Here is a 21,740-nt window from a genome sequence, read left to right as displayed (position 1 = left end):
TCCCTCCCTCTGCAGAGTGGCAAGTGGAGCATTACAGCAGAAGAAACTCACCGGCTTCCGACGTGGCAGAGATAACTTCTCTCCTCAGCAGTGCTCAGGTTCCTCTGATTGACAATGGTGGCTCTTGTCATGTGACGCGGCGGGACGTGCATGCGACCCATGACAAGAGCTGCAGTTTTCAAGAAGAGGAAGCTGGACGCTGCTGAGGAGAGACATTAACGCTTGCACGTCGGAAGCTGGTGAGTTTCTTCTGCTGTGATGGTAATGCTCTGCTCGCCACTCTGCAGAGGAGGGAGCGAAAGGGGGGACATTGGGTTGCTAGCTAGGTCTTATTTTCAGGGGATGTCTTGTATTTCAAGCATGCTTGAAATATAAGCTAGGCCTTATTTTCTGGTGAGGTCCTATTTTCGGGGAAACACGGTAGAGAGCTATAAAGCTAAGCAGAGGCATAGCCATAGTCATAGCTATGCGGAAAAGCTAGCCAAGCCTTTAAAGTCCACATTGGTGAAAAAAAGACTCCTTATTCGGAATTGTGAAGGACAAAATCTAACATTTTTCAGCCTATACCAGGCCTCACCCATACCTATTATTTTATTGATACCTATAAGTAAGGCCCAGCATATGCTAAAATCTTCTCTCCTATTTGTATGCAGATACATGTAGAAAGAATGAGGCTTGGTATGAGGTCTACAGGGTAGTGGACTTTGACAAGATGTCAGCAGAGGACCAAGAAGATTTAGGTATGTAATGTATATTCACTATTGCCTGCCCTGTGTCTGCATGTTAAATTGCATCTTCTGTGAGATGCAGTTTAAGGACTACAATTTTTGTGGTATATTTATTTTCCTGAACAAAAAGAAATAGAGTGGTGAAATCCACCCAGGAACAATTCACCTGTACTCTGAAAGAGGTGAACCGCCAAATGAGTGAGTCTGGGGTTGAGAAACCTTTTTTTTACTGGGCCTCATTTCTTTAGGAAAAGCATGGAGCTCTACCGGTAAGCATTGTTATGAGGAAGTAAGGTATGTTCCAGTATAAGTTGGGGAGCGGATATGCCGACATCAAACCACAAAAAGATATTTTTGAAAGTTTGCAAGAAAACTATGTACAGTTACTCATTAAATGTGTTACCTGAATAAATATTTGTTGGTTTCATGTCGGCTTTAGTATTGGTATGTAATCTTTTTAGGTAGTGTGCTGGTTTCTTTTTTTCACTGAGAATGTTTTAATTTTTTTCCTCAACGGGACATCTGGTAGTATGGAGACTGCTGCTTGCAATGAGACTGATAGTGATGCTCGAGGGACCCAACAATCTGGAGACAACCCCCAGAAGTGGAAGATACTGTGATATGTGGGAAAGAGCCTGTACAATATGCACACAAGAGGGAGTTGCCCAGACAAAACGCAGCCATCCACACTGATATAGGGACTTTGTTACAATGTATGAACAAGGATTTAACCAAAATAACCAACGCCAGAAGGACTTTAGTCTGGATGATAACATTACCAACTTATGTAAATCCTTGTGCTGGTATCTACAGTCTCTGCCATATAATTGGCAGTTCCTTTGTAAGATAAAGATTATGCAGGCAATAGACAGGGTAATGAGTCGCTCCTCCAGTAGAGGGCAATGTGCTTCTGGGTGGACCTCTGTACAGTTATGACATCATGCTAAGATATACCACTTCCTACCACCCTCCCACATCCCATTTCAATTGAACCCCCCCCCAAATACCAGGGTTGGCAAGCGTCCATATTTAGACGGACTCTCCGTCTAAATGCTCTTAAGAAAACACTGTCCGTATTGCCCGTATTTCTGAGGTACTTGTCTAAATACACATAAATTTAACTGATCTCTTATACGCAAACGCGCCATGCGCTTCCGCTTCTTTCTCCCTCTCTGTTCTGCTTCCTTCCCTCAGCCTCCCTCCTCTCATCCAATCACAGATGCCTTTTTGCCCCCCGGCGCCTCTGTGCTGCCCAACAAGAAAGAGAGGCAGCTAAGTCAAGCAGCCCGGCTAGCCCACTGCCCAGCCCAGTCATGAGGAGGACACACGTCGGAGAGGATCAGTGAGCGAGCCCAGCAGCCAGGGAGGGAAACGGCCTGTTGCCAGCCCTGCCGCCGCCATCCAATCCATCCGCTGCCCCACCAGCCAGAGAGAAAGCCAGGCATGCCACACTGCAGCATTTTGAGGGCGAGTCTGGTGATGGTCACTGGTCCACTCCGACTGACAGAACAGACAGAGCCTCTCCCTCCCGCCTGCCGCTACTATCCTAACCACCTGACTGCCAGTGTCACTGCCATCCGCCAGCCTGCCGCCACAAGTTTCCTCCAACCCAGGGGCCAGCCCAGGCAGCTCCATGAAATGCAGCCATAATTTGAGCCTGCCCCTGCCTAAATTGTGTGTATATATATATATATATATATAGAGAGAGAGAGAGAGAGAGAGAGAGAGAGAGAGAGAGAGAGAGAGAGAGAGAGAGAGAATAGTATATAGTTTATAGAGAAGGGGGTAGGTTAATTTTTTTTTTTTGGGGGGGGGGGGGGGGGCAGGGGGTGGTGCACATTGCAGTTCAGTTAGCACACAGTACAGGAGGACATTGTGTGTGTGTGTGTAGATAGATAGATAGATAGATATACAGTGGGATGCGAAAGTTTGGACAACCTTGTTAATCATCATGATTTTCCTTTATAAATCGTTGGTTGTTACCATAAAAAATGTCAGTTAAATATATCATATAGGAGACACACACAGTGATATTTGAGAAGTGAAATGAAGTTTATTGCATTTACAGAAAGTGCGCAATAATTGTTTAAATAAAATTAGGCAGGTGCATAAATTTGGCCAAAGCAGCCCCCATTTCAGCACATATCCCATTTTAGTTCCACTGCCGCCACTTACCACACAATGTCCCTTGCCCAATTCTTACTCTACCCAGCCATAGAGGGTTCTTTATGTTTCAGTATCAGTGTCCCCAGGAACATTTAGGCAAAAACGTCAAAATGTTTGGATGTAATTACAGAGAAGCCAGGCGATCCAAAAAACATGGCCTGCATTTTCTCAAACTGACAACTGCCAGGGCACAATCCCTCACCTGTGAGAAAAAAACAAACTCCACTACCTTGCTGCAAACACACAAAGGAGCCTTGACATATAGATGTCTGCCAGGGTTTCTGCTGCCTCACTGATCAAGTCATTCAAAACAATGTCTTCATTCACTCAGATGTATGCAATCGGAGTGAGTGAGAACAATGTGTTTGCCATACCCATCTGTAGGGAAATCCTTGACAGACAGCTTCATGTCAGGCTTTGCTCTAACTTCTGCAATAAGATGACGCTAATCTTGTTTTTTCTCCGGTGTGAGGTGTAGTGCTGTCTGTCTGGAAAAACTAAAAGGAACAAATAAGTAGGTCAGATAAGTGATTGGTAGTTAAGTGATTGATGATGATCATTTACCTGCATTCAGGTTGCACCAGTCAGTATTTGATGAGATTCTAGCAGACTAGCCTCGTCCTGGTCAATGCAGTTTAATGCTGTACAAATATTGCTCCTGCCCACATCGTTAGCAGAAGGAACAGCCTTTCCTAATGAATGTTCAAATGGTAAAACAAACATCAATTGAGTGGGCCTTCATTTTCTTATATTATCTTTACATTTGATAATTTTAGTGTAATGAATCTCTATTCTGTAACAAACTATCTATCTATCTATCTATCTATCTATCTATCTATCTATCTATCTATCTATATATATATATATATATATATATATGTATGTATATTTCCTGGATTGCCTATGTTCTGCTGACATTTCTATTCATTTTCTGTTCCGCCTCACTTTCTGTTTAATATACTACTAAATAATAGTTTGCTCACATAATGGTGTATACATGCTAGTCACTCAGTCTTTTTGTACTATTTTCCAGCTGTTTATGAACAAAAGTTAAAAAACAGAGGTAAACTGGCACAAAAGTGAAGTATTTGGGCATAACAAGGAATTATTTTTGCTTTGACCAGTTGTTCTTCACCAGAACACCTCCAGTTTCTTTGCATTGACATTTATAATTCTTAGCTCTTTTCCAGTTTTATTGCTCGCTTGCCCTGAGAACAGCACAAACACTTTTAATGTATTGGCGCAGTATCAGAGACATTTGTCAAAAAGACTGAGATTAATTTGTGCCCATACTGGATATAAAAACAGAAAAAGAAAACAGAAAAAGAAAGCTGACAAGCTTTATGCTTGCCTTAGAATTGCTCAGATTTCATCTAAACATTATGTGGCCCCATAGGCAGGCACTTTTTTTTGTCTCAGTCTGAGGCATTTTCAGCACATAAATGCCTACTAGGGCGGCAAGCTTTGCCATTACCCAGAGTAACTTGCTCTAAATAGCCTGGCTGCAGTTTCCATGACACACTTCCTGGCTGTTGCCAGGTTTATACACTGTTGTAAGTTTACCTTTGGAGGCAGAGCCGGTTCTAGACAGGTACATATGAGGGGGCAGTCAAAAATGGGTAGGGGGCATCATGGACGGGGAAATTTGAGGCGAAAAAAATGAGTGTGGTCATGACATTATGCGGGCGGGGCTAACTGTAATGTAGTTACATAAAAAAATATGAAGTAAATTCACATGATATATAGCGTTTCCCCAGGAAATGCACGGAATGACAGACCGCATTCCCCCAGTAAATGCACGTAATGAGAGACAGCCTTTCACCAGTAAATGCACGTATAGGTGTCCCCAGTATATGCAGCCAGGTGTATATGTCCCCAGTGTATATAGCCAGGTGCATAGTTGTCCCCAGTATATGTAGCCAGGTGTATATGTCCCCAGTATATGTAGCCAGGGGTAGAGATGTCCCCAGTCTATGTAGCCAGGTCTATAGGTGTCCCCAGTATAGCCAGGTGTATAGGTGCCCCCAGTATATGTGGTCAGGACTTACGTGTCCCGACTCCCATTATAGCTAGGTGTATTGATGTCCCCAGATGGGTTGGCAGCGGAGAGAAGAGGGAGCGATGGGCACAGTGGTGTGGAAGGGGGGACATCTCCCCCCCATCCCTCAACTTGGGGCTCCCCTTCCAGATATGAGCGGCGGGTAGCTGGCAGCGGCGGTACAACACTTCCTCTCTTCCCAGCGCGGGACAGAGATCTGTGCGCCCACTACTCTGGTCTAGTCTAGACCAGAGTAGCGGCGCACAGATCTCTCGCTCTCCCGCGCTGGGAAGAGAGGAAGTGTCCTGCCGCTAATATCTGAAGGGAGGAGCGAGAGAGAGGGGGAGCCCCAAGGTGAGGGAAGGGGGGGGGACGTCCCCCCCCCCCTTCCCCACCGCTGTGCCCATCGCGCCCTCTTCTCTCTCCGCTGCCTCCACACCTGTTTGAGGGGGCAGAGTAATTATTTAAGGGGGCAATGCCCCCTCTTGCCCCACGCTAGAGCCTGCCCTGTTTGGAGGTGATGCTTCACTTAGTTTAGCCAGCTTGTTTTTATATGCTTTCCAATAAATGTGCTTGGTGTTTGAGATGTCACCTACAGAAAAAGGTGGACAGGCCTTATGAAAATGGCGATTGCAGTCCAATCTCAGGCCTACATGTAGGCAAGCTGGATCTGATATTGGAATGCCTCACAGGAGGTCCCACTTGACATTACTTTTGATGTAAAAAAACAGTATTTTGATAATACTATAATGTAATTTGAATAGTCATTTTATATACCAAGCAATATTTGATATGTAAAATATGTAATTTTGGAATGTTTTATCTTTTCTGGTTCAATAAAACTGCTGTTTAACATAGATTCATTCAACATGTACTGGCCCTGGCTAAAAAAACACCTGGCTGCGAATTGGAAATTGCCCCATCTGTCCACTGATGTTGTATTCGATCTCTTAAATAAGCCATGCTGTCTGAACACATCTTAGCTAAAATTAAAGACACAATACATAATTTCTTTAAAACGTGGACTCCATGGATAACCTGGCAAGACAACCCAGGCCAACCCTACATCCTTCATTCCCTTAAGATCCATTCCCCTAGCATATCATGTTTATACTTTTGTTCAGGTACACGACCCGTGCTGTACCCGCTGGAGACTTGGTACCCTTATCTCTGTTTGGTTCTATGTTTACTGTTGAACTATTGGTTCTCCCCACCTATTTCCTTCCTTCCTTTCCCCTCCTGCATTGGCCAAATAGTCCAATGCTGTAACCCGTGCTGTATAGAGATGTCGCAAACCTCCGATTTTCGGTTCGCGAACCGGGTTCGCGAACTTCCGCGGAAGGTTCGGTTCGCGGAAAAATTCGCGAACCGCAATAGACTTCAATGGGGAGGCGAACTTTGAAAAATAGAAAAAATTATGCTGGCCACAAAAGTGATGGAAAAGATGTTTCAAGGGGTCTAACACCTGGAGGGGGGCATGGCGGAGTGGGATACATGCCAAAAGTCCCGGTGAAAAATCTGGATGTGACGTAAAGCAGCGTTTTAAGGGCAGAAATCACATTGAATGCTAAATTGCAGGCCTAACGTGCTTTCAAACATCTTGCATGTGTATACATCAAACAGGGAGTGTAATTAGAGTACTGCTTCACACTGACACACCAAACTCACTGTGTAACGCACCGCAAACAGCTGTTTGTGTAGTGACGGCCATGCTGGACTACTGCGCAACATGGCGTGATTGCTCTTCCTCACTCAGTGATGTCAGGTAATGTGTGACTTCCTTCTCAACTTTCCATGGCATTGTTAAAAAGCTTACGTTTTGTTTTTAATTTACATTTTCTACTTGCTGTGTACTTGTTCAGTACCGCTACAATGAGAATCCTGTGGAGGCGGGCAAGTCTGCCATTGTGACCCCGGGTAATGGCCGGGGAATGAGAGGTTTGAATCCGGTGTGGAGCCTGAGCAACGGCTACCACTACACATCCAAGGAGGGCAGCGGGCAGGCATGCACGCCCGCCCGCCCCGAGGTAGTGACCAAAAATAACAATACAGGAGGAGGACTTTCGAGGCCCTGCTGTGTATTTGAAATGAATGTACTTTAAATCCTTTAATGAGAACCAGTTATGGCGGGCAAAGATGACACCACATTCCTTTCACGAGAATCATATGGAGGCGGGCAAGTCTGTCATTTGTGACCCCGGATAATAGCCGGGGAATGAGGGATGTAATCCGGTGTGGAGCCTGAGAAACGGCTACCACTACACATCCAAGGAGGGCAGCAGGTAGGCATGCACGCCCGCCCCGAGGTAGTGACCAAAAATAACAATACAGGAGGCGGACTTTCGAGGCCCTGCTGTGTATTTGAAATGAATTAACTTTAAATCCTTTAACGGGAATCCGTTATGGAGGGCAAGTCTGCCATTGTCACCGCGGGGAATGAAGGTTGGATTGCGGCCCGAAGTGGGAGCCTGCTGAGACCCATGCTGTAGCTGCCCTGACCGTGCTTTGCAGACCAGGCATCTGTGGTCAGATGGACCCTTGAGCCAGCGGAAGACAAACCAAGTCGAAAGCATTTGCCAAGAATGTTTTACGGAGGGCAAGTTTTTTTGCCCTTTTTTTAAATTTTTTGAAAATGATAGATGGTTGTATTTTTAAATTGTTTGAAAGTTTAGATGGTTGTATTTTTAAATTGTTTGAAAGTTTAGATGGTTGTATTTTTAAATTGTTTGAAAGTTTAGATGGTTGTATTTTTAAATTGTTTAAAAGTGTATCCATTCTTCCTCCCCCCAGCCACGAACAATACCATGGGAACGTGGAGCAGCAGAAGCCCCCTGTGACGGCTGCCACGGTTGTTCTCCGCTGCATGTCTTTTGAGGGGTGCTTCTTTTCCTCAGGTGTTCTTGCCATAGCTGTTTGTGCCTTCTCTCCAGGTGCCTTCGTAAAGCACTTGTCCCTACGTGACAGTTGGCCTTTCCACGGCTCAATTTTTGCTGGCAGAGACAACAGATGGCTTTGCTCCGATCTGAGACACACACGTGAAAAAATTTCCAAACCGCTGAGCCCCCCTGGGGTGATGGCGCTACGGTGGCATCAGCAGCAGCTGACGTTGAAGGGCATGTGTGCTCCCTGGCCATAGCTGGCGATACATGGCACCGGACACTGCCCCCAGCTGTTTCTGAGGACGAGCTCCCTCTGCTTCTATCATGGAGTCGTCTCCTCCTACTCCTCTCTGACTCCTCCTCTGAACTGTCCCCCTGGTCATCTCCTCTACCGGGAACATTGTGGTATCCGTATAATCGTCATCATAATCCTCCTGGCCAGCTGCACTTTCCTCAGACACCTCCTCAAGTGCACCAACTTCAGGTGGTCCACCATCATCCCCATCCACACACGTTGCGTCCATACTATCGCCACCTAACTCAGACGTATGAGGTGGTGTACCTGCGCCTTCTTGTTGTTGTTGCAGTAGTGGCTGGGAATCAGTGATTTCACCACCACCACCAAATAACTCCTGCGAAGTGTCAAATGCAGCGGATGTGGTGCTTGTTGTAGCGCTGGTGGCTGCGGGAGATGAGGTGTTCTGTGTTAAATACTCAATCACCTCCTCACGATTTTGGGAAGTGATGGCATGTGCCTTCTTCTGAGCACTGTATTTTGGGGCAGGTCCGCATGAAATCACAGCAACACCACCTCGCACAGCCGCAGACCTGCCGGTGCCTGGTGGCCTTCCTCTGGGTCTGCCTCTACCTCTTCCTCTACCTGGTTTGTCCATTTTGTCCATCTCGGGGGTATGCTAGCTATATGCAGTGAGGTGGGTTCTCACTCAACACAACAGGTAGTTAGATGCAGTGAGGTGGCCAGGTGGGTTCACACTCAACACAACAGGTAGTTAGATGCAGTGAGCTGGGTTCACTCAACAGTAAAGGTACTTAAGATGCAGTGAGGTGGGTTCTCACTCAACACAACAGGTAGTTAGATGCAGTGAGGTGGCCAGGTGGGTTCACACTCAACACAACAGGTAGTTAGATGCAGTGAGCTGGGTTCACTCAACAGTAAAGGTACTTAAGATGCAGTGAGGTGGGTTCTCACTCATCACAACAGGTAGTTAGATGCAGTGAGGTGGCCAGGTGGGTTCACACTCAACACAACAGGTAGTTAGATGCAGTGAGGTGGCCAGGTGGGTTCACACTCAACACAACAGGTAGTTAGATGCAGTGAGCTGGGTTCACTCAACACAACGCTAGGTATATGCACTGATGATGTGGGTTAAGTAAACACAACAGGTACTGGGTAGTTAGATGCAGTGAGCTGGGTTCACTGAACAGTATACAGTAAAGGTACTTAAGATGCAGTGAGGTGGGTTCTCACTCAACACAACAGGTAGTTAGACTTAGATGCAGTGAGCTGGGTTCACTCAACACAACGCTAGGTATATGCAGTGATGAGGTGGGTTAAGTAAACACAACAGGTACTGGGTAGTTAGATGCAGTGAGCTGGGTTCACTCAACACAAAGCTAGGTATATGCAGTGATGAGGTGGGTTAAGTAAACACAACAGGTACTGGGGTATATGCAGTACTGGGTAGTACAATGTGCAGCTCCCTGTCACACACACAGGCAGTCAGTCACTGAATGTGCTGGGCTGCTGGCAGTGGCACACACACTATCAATTAGCAAGGCTGTGCATGCAACAAAAGTGTCAGGAAAAAAAAATGTACAGGTTGAGCTCTGAAAAGAGCTGTTGCTGGGTGCTTTAAAAGCAATATTAATCAGTCAGGAACAAGCAAAGCAGCCTAGAACCTAACTAATCTGTCCCTAAGAGAAAAAGTCTGCAGCAGCTGTCCCTTTCCTCTCTCTAGCAGGCACACGAGTGACTGTAATGGCCGCCGGAGGCTGCCTTATATAAGGGGGGGGTGGGGCTCCAGGGCTTACTGTAGCCTGAATGGCTACAATGTGCCTGCTGACTGTGATGCAGAGGGTCAAAGTTGACCCTTATAGTGCATGATGGGGCGAATCGAACTTCCGGAAAAGTTCGCCTGGCGCAGGCGAACGCGAACCCCCAATGTTCGCCTGGAACTGTTCGCCGGCGAACCGTTCGGTACACCTCTAGTGCTGTACTCCCTGGAGATTTGGTACATGTATCTGTGTTTGGTTCTATGTTTACTGTTGAACTGGCGCTGTGTAATATGTTGGCGCTTTATAAATACAATAAATAACTATTGGTTCTCTCTACCCCTTTTCTTACTTCCTTTCCCCTCCTGCATTGGCCAAATAGGCATGATGTGGCAACACTCTTGGGCCATCCCCAGCCTCTCTACCTTTCCCAACTCTTCCCCTATAACTTAAAAATTGGATTGGATGATTGTAATGTTAATCATGAGTTATCTTCACATGTGACTTGACTGCTTTGAAACATTGCTGCCTCACTACATGGTTGATTACTTGAAATATGTGATGTGTGTATGTAATTGACTTTATCATTCAATAAATGCCCTTGAAACGAAAGCTGCTGTTTAAATGGAAAAATAATTGTACTTGAAGATTGTAATTTTTTGTGTCAAACCTTGTCACACATGCCAATACCTGCTATGCTTAAAAAAATCTGTACTCTTTGGCGTTGCTTTCATGTAAAGTAGTAAAAAGAGACATGCTTCTAGAATAAAACTGGTATTCAATTTTTTAAGTTAATAAACGTTATAGAAATTGTAAAACAACAAATGTGAGAAAGAAACTTGTAACAATCTAACAAGGCAAATCACTAGAATAATTACAATTGGGGTGGCAAATGTGTGCATGCGATCTATATGTATAACCAGGGAGCTTCTCTGGCAGGGGAAACAAGGCTCTGTAATCCTATTCATAAATATATGACTTCTGTACTAGGCCACATAGGCGGTCATTATACCAGCAAGAGGCAGTACCATCCATTTTGTCAGTTTGCATAACAGCGATGGTGTGGAATACCCTCCAGTTGTTCATGAGGATGCCAAATGCACATTTGACAAGCATCAGGCTGTAAGCCTATAAGTTACATAATTACATAGTTATTTGCGTTGGAAATAAAGACATACGTCCATCGATTAAACCAGCAAAAGTACAACACCAGCCTGCTCCCTCACATATCCCTGTTGATCCAGAGGAAGGTGAAAAAGGCATGGTCCAAGGCATGGTCCAATTAGCCCCAAAAGGGAAAAATATTCCTTCCCGATTCCAGATAGCAATCAGATAAAATCCCTGGATCAACATCACTGGGCATTACCTAGTAATTATAGCCATGGATGTCTTTCAATGCAAGGAAAGCATATAAGCCCCCTTTCAAAGCAGATATAGAATTTGCCATAACGACTTCCTGTGGCAATGCATTCCACATCTTAATCACTCTTACTGTAAAGAACCCTTTCCTAAATAAATGGCTGAAACGTTTTTCCTCCATGCGCAGCTCATGTCCTCTAGTCCTTTATGAAGGCCTAAGGACAAAAAGCTCATCCGTCAAGCTTTTATATTACCCTCTGATGTATTTATACATGTTAATTAGATCCCCTCTAAGGCGTCTTTTCTCTAAACTAAACAAACCCAGTTTATCTAACCTTTCTTGGTAAGTGAGACCTTCCATCCCTTGTATCAATTTTGTTGCTCGTCTCTGCACCCGCTCTAAAACTGCAATATCTTTCTAATGGTGTTAGACCATTGGTACGACCAAAATGCATGACTTTACATTTTTCAACATTGAATTTCATCTGCCGTTTTATGTGCCCATACCATCCTATCCAGATCCTGTTGCAGTATGTCACTATCTTCCTGAGAGTTGATGATTCTGCACAATTTTGTATCTGCAAAAAAAACAACATTGCTTTCTATTGCATCTACTAGATCATTAATAAATAAATTGAAGAGCACTGGACCCAGTACTAATCGCTCTAGGACCCCACTGCTAACGGTCTCCCATTTTGAATAAGATCCATTGACCACAACTCTTTTTCTGTCCATTAGCCAGTTCCCTATCCATGCACACAGACTCTTCCACAGTCCTTGCATCCTCAACTTTTGCACTAGACTTTTGTGGGGAACAGTGTCGGAGGCCTTTGCAAAGTCCAAGTATATCACATGTAAAGCATTCCCAATATCCACATTAGTGTTCACTACCTCATAAAAGCTGAGCATGTTAGTCAAACAGGACCTTGTGGTTGTAGTCTAGGCTTCTCCTGGGGTAGGGCTTTATGAGGTTTGTGTCCAAAAGCTTCTCCACCTCAGAGATGAAGTACATAGGCTACCCTGTATCCACAGAGGGTTGTGGGAGATGTGTTCTCAGATGATTAGCCAGTAATATTTGGTCTAAATGAGAATTCTGGCAAAGGGTTTAGTTAGGAGATGCCATAAGATCATAAATCTACAGTAATGATGTTGGTCATATTGTCTACTATGCTCATAAGAACCATGCAAAAAAATCTTAAAATGATAATACTTTGAGCCACAGTAAGGTTGAATATGCACCACAGGTATACTTCTCATCCATGTCTTTAATCCAATGTGGGAGTTGACAGTTCTCCATGAAGCCTTGGTTGTCATATTAGGACAGCTGTGCTGCTGGTGGTGGCAGCAGCATTTTCCACTATAGTTCCTTTCAAAGGGGCTTAAAATGTGTGATGGACAATCAAAGCACTCACGGACTTACCCACCCAGAAAGAGTCCTGCAAAGATGTAAGGTTTTTGTGGCAAGAAAAGACAAAGAAAATCAAGGGTATCTGGTGGATGAAATTGGTGTGATGAACCTCAGGGACTGGGATGGAAAGAAAAGTACACCAGGAGCACCAAATAGTAATATTTTTCGGCAATAGGATAACAAATAAGAAAAAATACTATTTACAAAACTGGGTTGCTAATAGGCAACCACAGTATTAGGCAAGTGGAGAATATTATCTCCACATGGATAGGAAATCTTCTCCGGGATAGGTTGGGTCAGACTCCAAAAAAAACCAAGCAAATGAAAAACAAACAAACAAAGAACCCACTGTATAATTTCACATTGACAACCCTGGGGAAGGGGAGAGCTGTACAGAAATTGGAAAGTGAGCGATCACAGAACAACTTATTATTCCATTACTCTTTAGAAAGTACACATAGCACAGGTACTTTTTATTACTGAAGTGAAGTGACCCTTTAAACACTGGGCGAAAATATCCTTCCAGAGAGGATAAAGTGGTTAAAGAGGAACTTTTTTTTACAGCAATACTGACTGTCAGATCTCTGATTTATGCATGCATAATATTTAACTTCCTTTTAAGTAGGAACCTGAGACAATAAATCTTAGTTATGGTATGTAAGTGGCTGACTCAGTCCTGACTCAGACAGGAAGTGACTACAGTGTGACCCTCACTGATAAGAAATTCCCCTTTTTATCTCTTTCCAGCCACTTACATACCTGATATTTAACTCTTTCAGGCAGAGAAAGAAAAAAAAGAACACAGCATAGTTATTTGTGTGCTAGGCACTGTACATACCCATGTCTATCTCATCATGTCACATGTCACTTCCGGTATCCTTTAACTATAAGCTTGATTTGCTAAAGTTCTCTAATGGGGAAATCTTACTAACCTACAGTTAACTGAGTGTTTTATGTCTGAGTGAGAGATTTGCTAGTTTTAAAGAATATCTTGTAACATGCTACATACCTTTATTTAAAAAGTATTTCTAAAATACTTTAAGAAAAGCTAGCCTGTTTTTTCTCTAAAGCTCACTAAAAGCTTAGAAATGCCAGTAGTTATTTGTTGTGCACTGCATCCTTTGTGTTCTGTACTGGACTTGTTGAATATAACTGCCCCTGGTATGACCTAGCATCTTCAAACTTTTCCTAAGAGACTTGAAAGAGGTGTATTAAATGCCAAGATGCATTCAGTTCAGCTATATTGTTGGCATCAATAGTTGAGCTTTAGGAAAATAAAGAACTAAGATTTATTTCATAGACTGCTGCTGATGATATAAAGAATGTAAAGTCTGAACTTAAATAAAAAATACTGTATACACTTTCCAAGAAATGCAGAACATTGACAAGAATCAGTCCACCAAGGAGACACAGCATCCCTGACTACAGTAACCTTCCATGACAACATAATTGCATTTCTGCTAGCAGTATTTACTCTACAAAAGGTGCATGGCAAATTAAGAAAGGGGACTGCTGACAGTACCCTTGCATTGCTTATGCTGTATTTTAATGTTTTCAGTAGGCCATGTGTTACACTGGTCTGTATAGGAGAAACTGTTTATAGTCATATTGTACAATATACTATAAGACGAGGAACATACATCATTTCTGACCAGGGCCGGCGCTACCATTAAGGCAAAGGAGGCAGCTGCCTCAGGGCCCCAGAGCTTGTAGGGGCCCCCAGTGGCTACAAGAGGAAAAAAAAATTTTTTAAATCGGCCTTATAGTTTTTGAGAAAATCGATTTTTAAAGTTTCAAAGGAAAAAAAATACACATTTAAAAACCTGCCGACTTTAATGGTTAATAGCAAATCCACCTTAAATGCTGGAAACCCTAAATTTGCAGGATATGTTAAGGAGATCATTAGGAATAAGAGGAAAAAACAATTTTTCAAAAAGACCTTATAGTTTTTGAGAAAATCGATTTTAAAGTTTAGAAGGAAAAAAGTATACTTTTAAATGCGGTAAATGTCACTTTTAGTAGCAAACCTAACGGTAGTGTAATTTTACATGCATCAAACGAAAGCGCAATAAATTTCCTGACGGGGTTTTCAGGGGGTCCATACGCAGCCGCAGCCCTTTGGCCAGGGATCGCTATACAGCCGCAATATGGATGTATGAAGATCCCTGGCATTTTTTCCTATTTTCCCAATTTTTTTTTAAATGTTTAGAGTGTGGGAATTTTTTTTTTTTAAATTATGTGGGCTTCCCCCTCCTGAAACTTTTTAAACCCCTGTCCCCCATGCAGGCTGGGATAGCCAGAATGTGGAGCTCCGACTGATTGGGACTTCACACCCTGTTATACCAGCTGCAAAAAAGGTCCCCTAATGCCGATTTTTGTTCCGGGGTATATGTTGGGGGGGCCCCCCAGGTTTATTTTGCCCTGGGGCCCCATTGTTGCTTAAACCGGCCCTGTTTCTGACACATGCTGGATCAAATAGTATCCAGCTCAGTAAAATAAAATGTTATATGTTTGTATAACACAGTTGTATATGGCTCCCTAACACTACAGTGGGGCCTACTGTATGCACCCTTAGTGGCTGCAGCTCTCAAGTGCTTCTGACAGGAAAACAGCACTATATAAATGTTAGCATTATGAGTGTAGTACTTGACTGAAAATAAAAACAGCCTAGTGATGCTCATTATGTATTTGAAATATACAATAGTGTGATTTGACATCCAGACAGTTACTTTTGAATGTTACTTAGAGCTTACTTAGTTGAACAAAATATTTTGCTTACTCCAAATTATAATTTCAACATTCAGGCTGCATAAGAAAGCAATTATTGGACACTTTTGTGTGGCTCCAAGATCCAAGTCATGTCAGAATGAGATTAAAGACAAACCAACGTGTTCTGTTTTGTAAAGAAACAAGCCTGATTTAAATAATTCATATTTGTTTTGGAAAAGTGGTTGCATTTTTATCATTTCATGGATACTTTTTGAGTAATACGTTCTGAAATGTATGTGTAAACACGCAACTTGCAAAAACATTCTCTCTTCAAAGAAGTATTGAACTTTGTTCTTCAAATAAAAACAGTTCCTAACTATAATTAATTGCAAGCTATTTTATATTTGAGAACCAAAATGGTTCATGTCTCTATATTTTTTAACATCATCCATAATGCTTATTCATGTTGATGACAAATATACATCCATTGGCAAATGTAAAAATATTAACTAGAAGGTTTTAGATAAAAGTCAGAAAGAATGCCAAATTCAGTTGCTATTTATACTCACCATTTACAAAAAAAAGTCAGGGTAGAAACTGATGATCTTGGCTGCAGACTTGATTTCGATCAGATTGATCAGTAATGTATCAAAAGCTTCACTGCACATCTCTTTATTAGCTCTAAGCCGTAAAAAAAAATCACCACTTTGCTGTTTGCATTGGTCACCCTCCTCCCGGAGTAAGGGAGGAAATTAAATTAGGATTGGCTTCAGACACAGGGATTCCAAAATGGCAAATGCCTGAAAGTTTTCTCCTTATTTACTATATAAAACTCACTAAAATCAAAACGTGGACAGTGCAATACGTATGTTATGTACGTAGAGCAAGTATTTATATACTTATATATGTACGTGTGTATGTGTAGGGGTGGGGGGGAGTTGATAGTATAGCTGACAGCTCCTCTTTAAGATATATCTGGACCGTTCGTAACTCAGGTTTGCCTTGATAGATGAAGTACCACCACCACACCCTAAAAATGGAGCACTCACCCCTATGTATTGACCCTCTGCTAAATTGGGTCTTCAGCTCCTCCGGGGCATATTCCATGGTGCTGTATAGGGTAAAAAACAAACATGGGCTACATAATGATACAGATGATAGTGTAAAGAATATATGACATTGCTAATACAACAAAAGTGCACATGCACATAAAAATCCAGCCGAGCAAGAGTCCCAACCAATCTGGTCTCAGGTATCTGTTTCAGATATATATGGACAGTTTTTAACTCAGATTTGACTTGATCACCACACCCTAAAGATTGAGCACTCACCCCATGTATTGACCCTCTACTAGATTAGGTCTTCAGCGTCTTCAGGGCATTTTAAGGTCTCCCCCTACCAGAGCCTGGACAAGGTCCTCCAGCACCCAAGGCTGAGTCACCAAAGTGCGCCCCTCCATCCCTCTCACCCCAGCCATCACACACTGATTGCTATTAGACTAAGAGGGCCATAGGGCCCACAACCTCCCCAACACCTTAATATCTAGTTATATGGCTTGCAATCACTGCCATGTATCCCCTTTTCTTATTTCTTTCTGCTTCATACACAATTAGGAATGACAACTGAATGAATTGTGCGCCCCCTCCTACACTGCGCCCTGAGGCTGGAGCCTCTCCAGCCTATGCCTCGGCCCAGCCCTGCCCCCTACCTGTCATAAACTCTCTGAAGTGACCTCTTCACAGCTCTGAAACAGCTCTTGAGGCGCAATTCACCTCAAATTATAAGCCAAAAAGCCTCCATAGTGTAAAACCATACTTAACATTTTTATTTTTAAATTGAGATTGAACACTCCTATATCAAATTCTTTGAAACAGCTCAGAGTTTTAGCGAGCCCTACCCCGATTGTGGGCCATCTGGCTGGCTTCAGGTGCACTGCATTATCCGCCTGAGTCTAGAGACCAAACGCCACGTTTTTTCCTTTGCCTCACTTCCGCAATCCATGTCCACGCGCCCCAGGCTGGTTTCGTTAATTTCTGTGATTCATCGGGGGCAAAGAAGTTGATATGTGAGTGTTCAATCTCAATTTTAATAAATGTTAAGTATGGTTTTACACTATGGAGGCTTTTTGGCTTATGATTTGAGGTGAGTTGCGCATCAAGATCTGTTTCAGAGCTGTAAAGAGGTCACTTCGGAGAGTTCATGACAGGTAGGGGGAGACCTTAAAATGCCCTGAAGACGCTGAAGACCCAATCTAGTAGAGGGTCAATACATGGGGTGAGTGCTCAATCTTTAAAGTGTGGTGATCAAGTCAAATCTGAGTTAAAAACTGTCCATATATATCTGAAACAGATACCTGAGAACAGATTGGTTGGGACTCTTGCTCGGCTGGATTTTTATGTGCATGTGCACTTTTGTTGTATTAGCAATGTCATATTTTGTTTACACTATCATCTGTATCATTTTGTAGCCCGGGTTTGTTTTTTACCCTATACAGCACCATGGAATATGTTGGTGCCTTGCAAATAAATCTATAATATTACCACTCTGCTACTTGGTCCCTACCACATTGGTGTCTAGGCATTACAATCAAGATTACTAGAAGAGTGAGTATATGAGAAAACAGATTGAGAAAATTGGACTATGGTTAATACGTAACAAGGATCATGAACAGAGGATTGGAAAGCAGTTTGTAGTAAATAAGTAGGGATGGTCAATGAGATGCTACTTGTATGCAACTTTATGCAGCTTGAAAATGGATCAATTAAGGCTCAGCACCAACATTTGAATGATCCATTTTCATGCTTCATCTCATTGACATTCCCTACAAATGAGTCTTAAAGGAACACTATCAAACCAAGTGTTCTAAAATGACAATGTGCAAATAATGTCTAAGTAGCTGTGTAAATATTTCCCTACTTGTCATGTTAAATATCAGAGGCAAAAGTTTTATTTATTGTGTGTAGTATTTAGCTCTATTGGAACAATTCATTCTCAAAAGAATGCTTAAATGCACAGCCAGTGTTGTTTTTTTCATATCAGACTACAGAGTAATTTTCTGTGAAAGCAAAAAAAGTATGAAAAGCTGTGGTGTCACAAACAATTACAAATGTTTATAACAAGTTGCATTTCCTCTGCTCACTTAAGTCACTTAAGTCAGAGACACAGGACACCGGCAGCTGCGGAGAGCTTTCTCTCACACACAGGGTTATCAGATGCACTGTGAGGGAATTCCCCCTCCCCTCGTGGTTCATTCTGCCATCAGATTTGAGCAGATATGCCGTCAGTTAAGAGTGAAAGGAATATGATACAGTAAACAAAAGAGGTAAGTAAGTGAAATGTATACATCATTATTTACCAGCATTTCAGAAACTCTCTCAATCCCAGGTTAAAAAAACATGTTAATCGATGGTGTTCTTTTAAAGTGACTCTAATGTGATGGATATGGAGGGGAGTGGTGGATATCTAAAAGCCTTGCTTAATAATTTCAATATAAATGCTCTGGGATTTATTGCAGTGTGCATGTGATAGTAAATCCCTTCCCAGAGCACACTGTCGGGGTGAGCCCCTAGTCTTTGACATGGGCATGGGAAATTTTTATCACCTGTCTAGAGCAGAAATGTTTAGAACTCATCTGCCCTCATTTTTGATGATCAAAATGCCTTCCACATGTCAAAAGTCTATTTGAATAAGTAGAAAAGAATACCGTATATACTAGCATATAAGCCGACCCCCCCCCCCACTTTAACCTAATGATCGACCCCCATATAAGCTGGGGGTAAGAAAAGGCAGACCGCCTTATTCCCCTAGTGTGTCCCAGTATAGCTAGTATAGTGCCCAGTATGGCTAGTATAGTGCCCAGTATGGGTAGGGAGTGCCCCAGTATAGCTAGTATAATGCCCAGTATAGGTAGTATAGTGCCCAGTATAGCTAGTATAGTGCCCAGTATCGCTAGTATAGTGCCCAGTATAGCTAGTAAAGTGCCCCAGTATAGCTAGTAAAGTGCCCAGTATAGCTAGTACAGCGCCCAGTATAGCTAGTAAAGTGCCCAGTATAGGTAGGTAGTGCTCTCCCCCCCCCCCCCCCCCCGCGGTGGCCGCTGCTTTTACCTTAGCCGGCGCAGCTTCTTCTATTCCCCTCCTCTCTGGCTCCGTAATTCACAGCAGCGCTCTTCACGGCGGCTGCTGTGATGAGGCAGGAAGCAGTAGAGCGTGTGACTTCCTGTAGCGGCGGTTACTATGGGAACCGCTCCCTCTCTACTGCAGCCGCCGTGAAGAGCGCTGCTGTGAATTACGGAGCCGGAGAAGAGGGGAATAGAAGAACCGGCGCCGGCTAAGATAAAAGCAGCGGGGGTGGGGGGGCCCGGACAGGCGGGGGAGGGGGGTTAGCGTGGACCACGACTCGCATACAAGCCGACCACCCAACTTTTGACCCACTTTTTGGGTGTCAAAAATTCGGCTTGTATGCAAGTATATATGGTATCAGGATGATAAAAATATGTTCAAGTGAGTTTTTTCATATAGTGAGGTGAGTTTTCACTTAGCACTGTTTAAAAAAAAAAAATGAATCATGCAAATATTCACATGTATTATACAAAAGCTAGCCTTTAATGGTAGAAAGAAGTGTAACTGAATCATACTCTAAATTCCTTGAGCATTCATCAAATTGACATTATGGTTGAATATACAGAAAAAATCAAGTCTATTTGACCATGGATGAGAGGAAATGTGGTATATCTTGGCCACGAAATGTATGTCCTGAGAGTTTTTTTACTCTGCTGCAGACTTCTTGAAGTCATTTCAGTTCTCTGTGTGGTTTGTTGGTAGGGGCACAAATTAAGTCTCTCTTTGAAATTGCTCTAGTATGAAACAGCATATAATTAATAGTTATGGCTTCAGAAGCATTATTCATTTGAAATGCTAAAAGTCTTACATAAACAAGCTTTTGTACAGAGTAAATATCAATCGTACCAAAAGCTGGATGGCATCCAAGAGATCACTTAAACAAGGATATGCTAAAGGCTTAGAAGGTTTAGGATATCAAATTTGTGCTCTGGGTTGGCATTCCGAGCAATCTATGGAAATGGGCCTGCATGGCTGTGTTTGGTATTAAACCCAGTTTCAGGACTTTATTTTATCTCTGAAAAGAGTGGGAAAGGGCTGGAAATTTATGGGTGATTTTACTGGTGGATAAATATATTATAATGAGGAATTGGGATACAGGTTTTAATTCTGTGCTTATGCGACACTGTATTCCAACTTTAAAGTGGAAATTTACTCAAAATTTCCCATCTATTCCAATTGATTAGCAACACTATTATAAATCCAAAAAACTCATCTTCTCCTGGGAGCCTTATTAGTGTGTTGTGCTCTCCAGGCTGCAGAGAGATTGTTATTTTATCTCTACCTGCACAGGATAAGGCTCGTTCATATCGGTGAGCTTTTGTGTGCAAGGTAAACTGATAGAAAGCTGTGCATTCAGGGAAATAGTAGTATGGTGCTTACAGACCCAACCGGATATTAAGCTATTAAGATTGATACTATGTACTGGCTATTGTTACCAGGAAAGGGGGAATGGTGATTTACAAAGGTGATATTATGATGGGTCTAAGCCTGACCTGGTGGGATAACTATTTTGTCTGAGGAGTTGGGAGAGGAGGGTTTTAATTGTATGTTATTTCAGTTTGTAATTTCACTTAAAAAATGTTTGATTTTGAGCGGTAAAAATTTGCACATCTCTCCTTAGGGGTCATTTCAGAATAACTGAAAGGTTAATGAATTAGCAGTTGTATAACTGCAGTCATGTACATCCACCTGCAGTGAGGATTTTTTTTTATTTGTAACTGGAAAACTTGCACTTAACTGCAAAAACTTATCAGGACCAAAGCAGCGGAGAGTGACCCATGGTTTAGCAGGGATTCATTTTATACCATGCATGGTAAAACAGAAATGGAAAAAATAATATACCTTGATTCCCCCTTGACCTCCAAACCTCTTTCCACCCAGAAAAAACTATTGGATTGAGACAAACTAATCTAAATATTGATACTAGATTAATGGACCCAAAAGGAGCTAAATATTTAAAATGACCAGGGGTGGTAGAGGATGACAAATACAGTATAAAATAACTTGGTGGGAAACTCATGTTTTTAATAAACAATTGAATGAACAGATAATAGACATTCTGTGTTACTTAAAGAATTAAGTACATTAATTGCTAAAATTATGACTGCAAAAAGTGGAAAAAGCCCAGAACCAGTCTCAGATTGGCAAGAAGAATGTGTAATGGGCTGAAACTATAAGCACTACAAGGAAGGACATGCTCTTAGTAGACAGAGAGTCCAGTGTTCCTTACCACAGCACACCGATTAAAAATGGCCTGCATTTCTCCAAGGTGATATTTTCACAACTTGTAAATAAATTCTTTTCAAACCACCAGCAAGC

General features: G+C 42.6%; 1 protein-coding gene across 5 annotated transcripts in view; it reads left to right on the top strand.

Annotated features, from left to right (window-relative positions):
* Positions 1–21,740, top strand: part of PDE7B (phosphodiesterase 7B) — a 514,887-nt gene that overhangs the window by 128,305 nt on the left and 364,842 nt on the right. For 2 of the 5 annotated variants that reach the window (XM_068231628.1, XM_068231630.1), the window contains exon 2: positions 654–740. The exons of the other annotated variants lie outside the window; for them this stretch is intronic. The gene's annotated coding sequence lies outside the window, so the exon portion shown is untranslated. The remainder of the gene's footprint in view (positions 1–653; positions 741–21,740) is intronic. 5 annotated transcript variants of the gene reach the window in all.

The sequence above is a fragment of the Hyperolius riggenbachi genome, chromosome 4 (assembly GCF_040937935.1).
Source record: "Hyperolius riggenbachi isolate aHypRig1 chromosome 4, aHypRig1.pri, whole genome shotgun sequence".
Classification (NCBI taxonomy): Eukaryota; Metazoa; Chordata; class Amphibia; order Anura; family Hyperoliidae; genus Hyperolius; species Hyperolius riggenbachi.
Note: the sequence above shows the minus strand (reverse complement) of the source record. Positions and strands in the feature narration are given on the sequence as shown.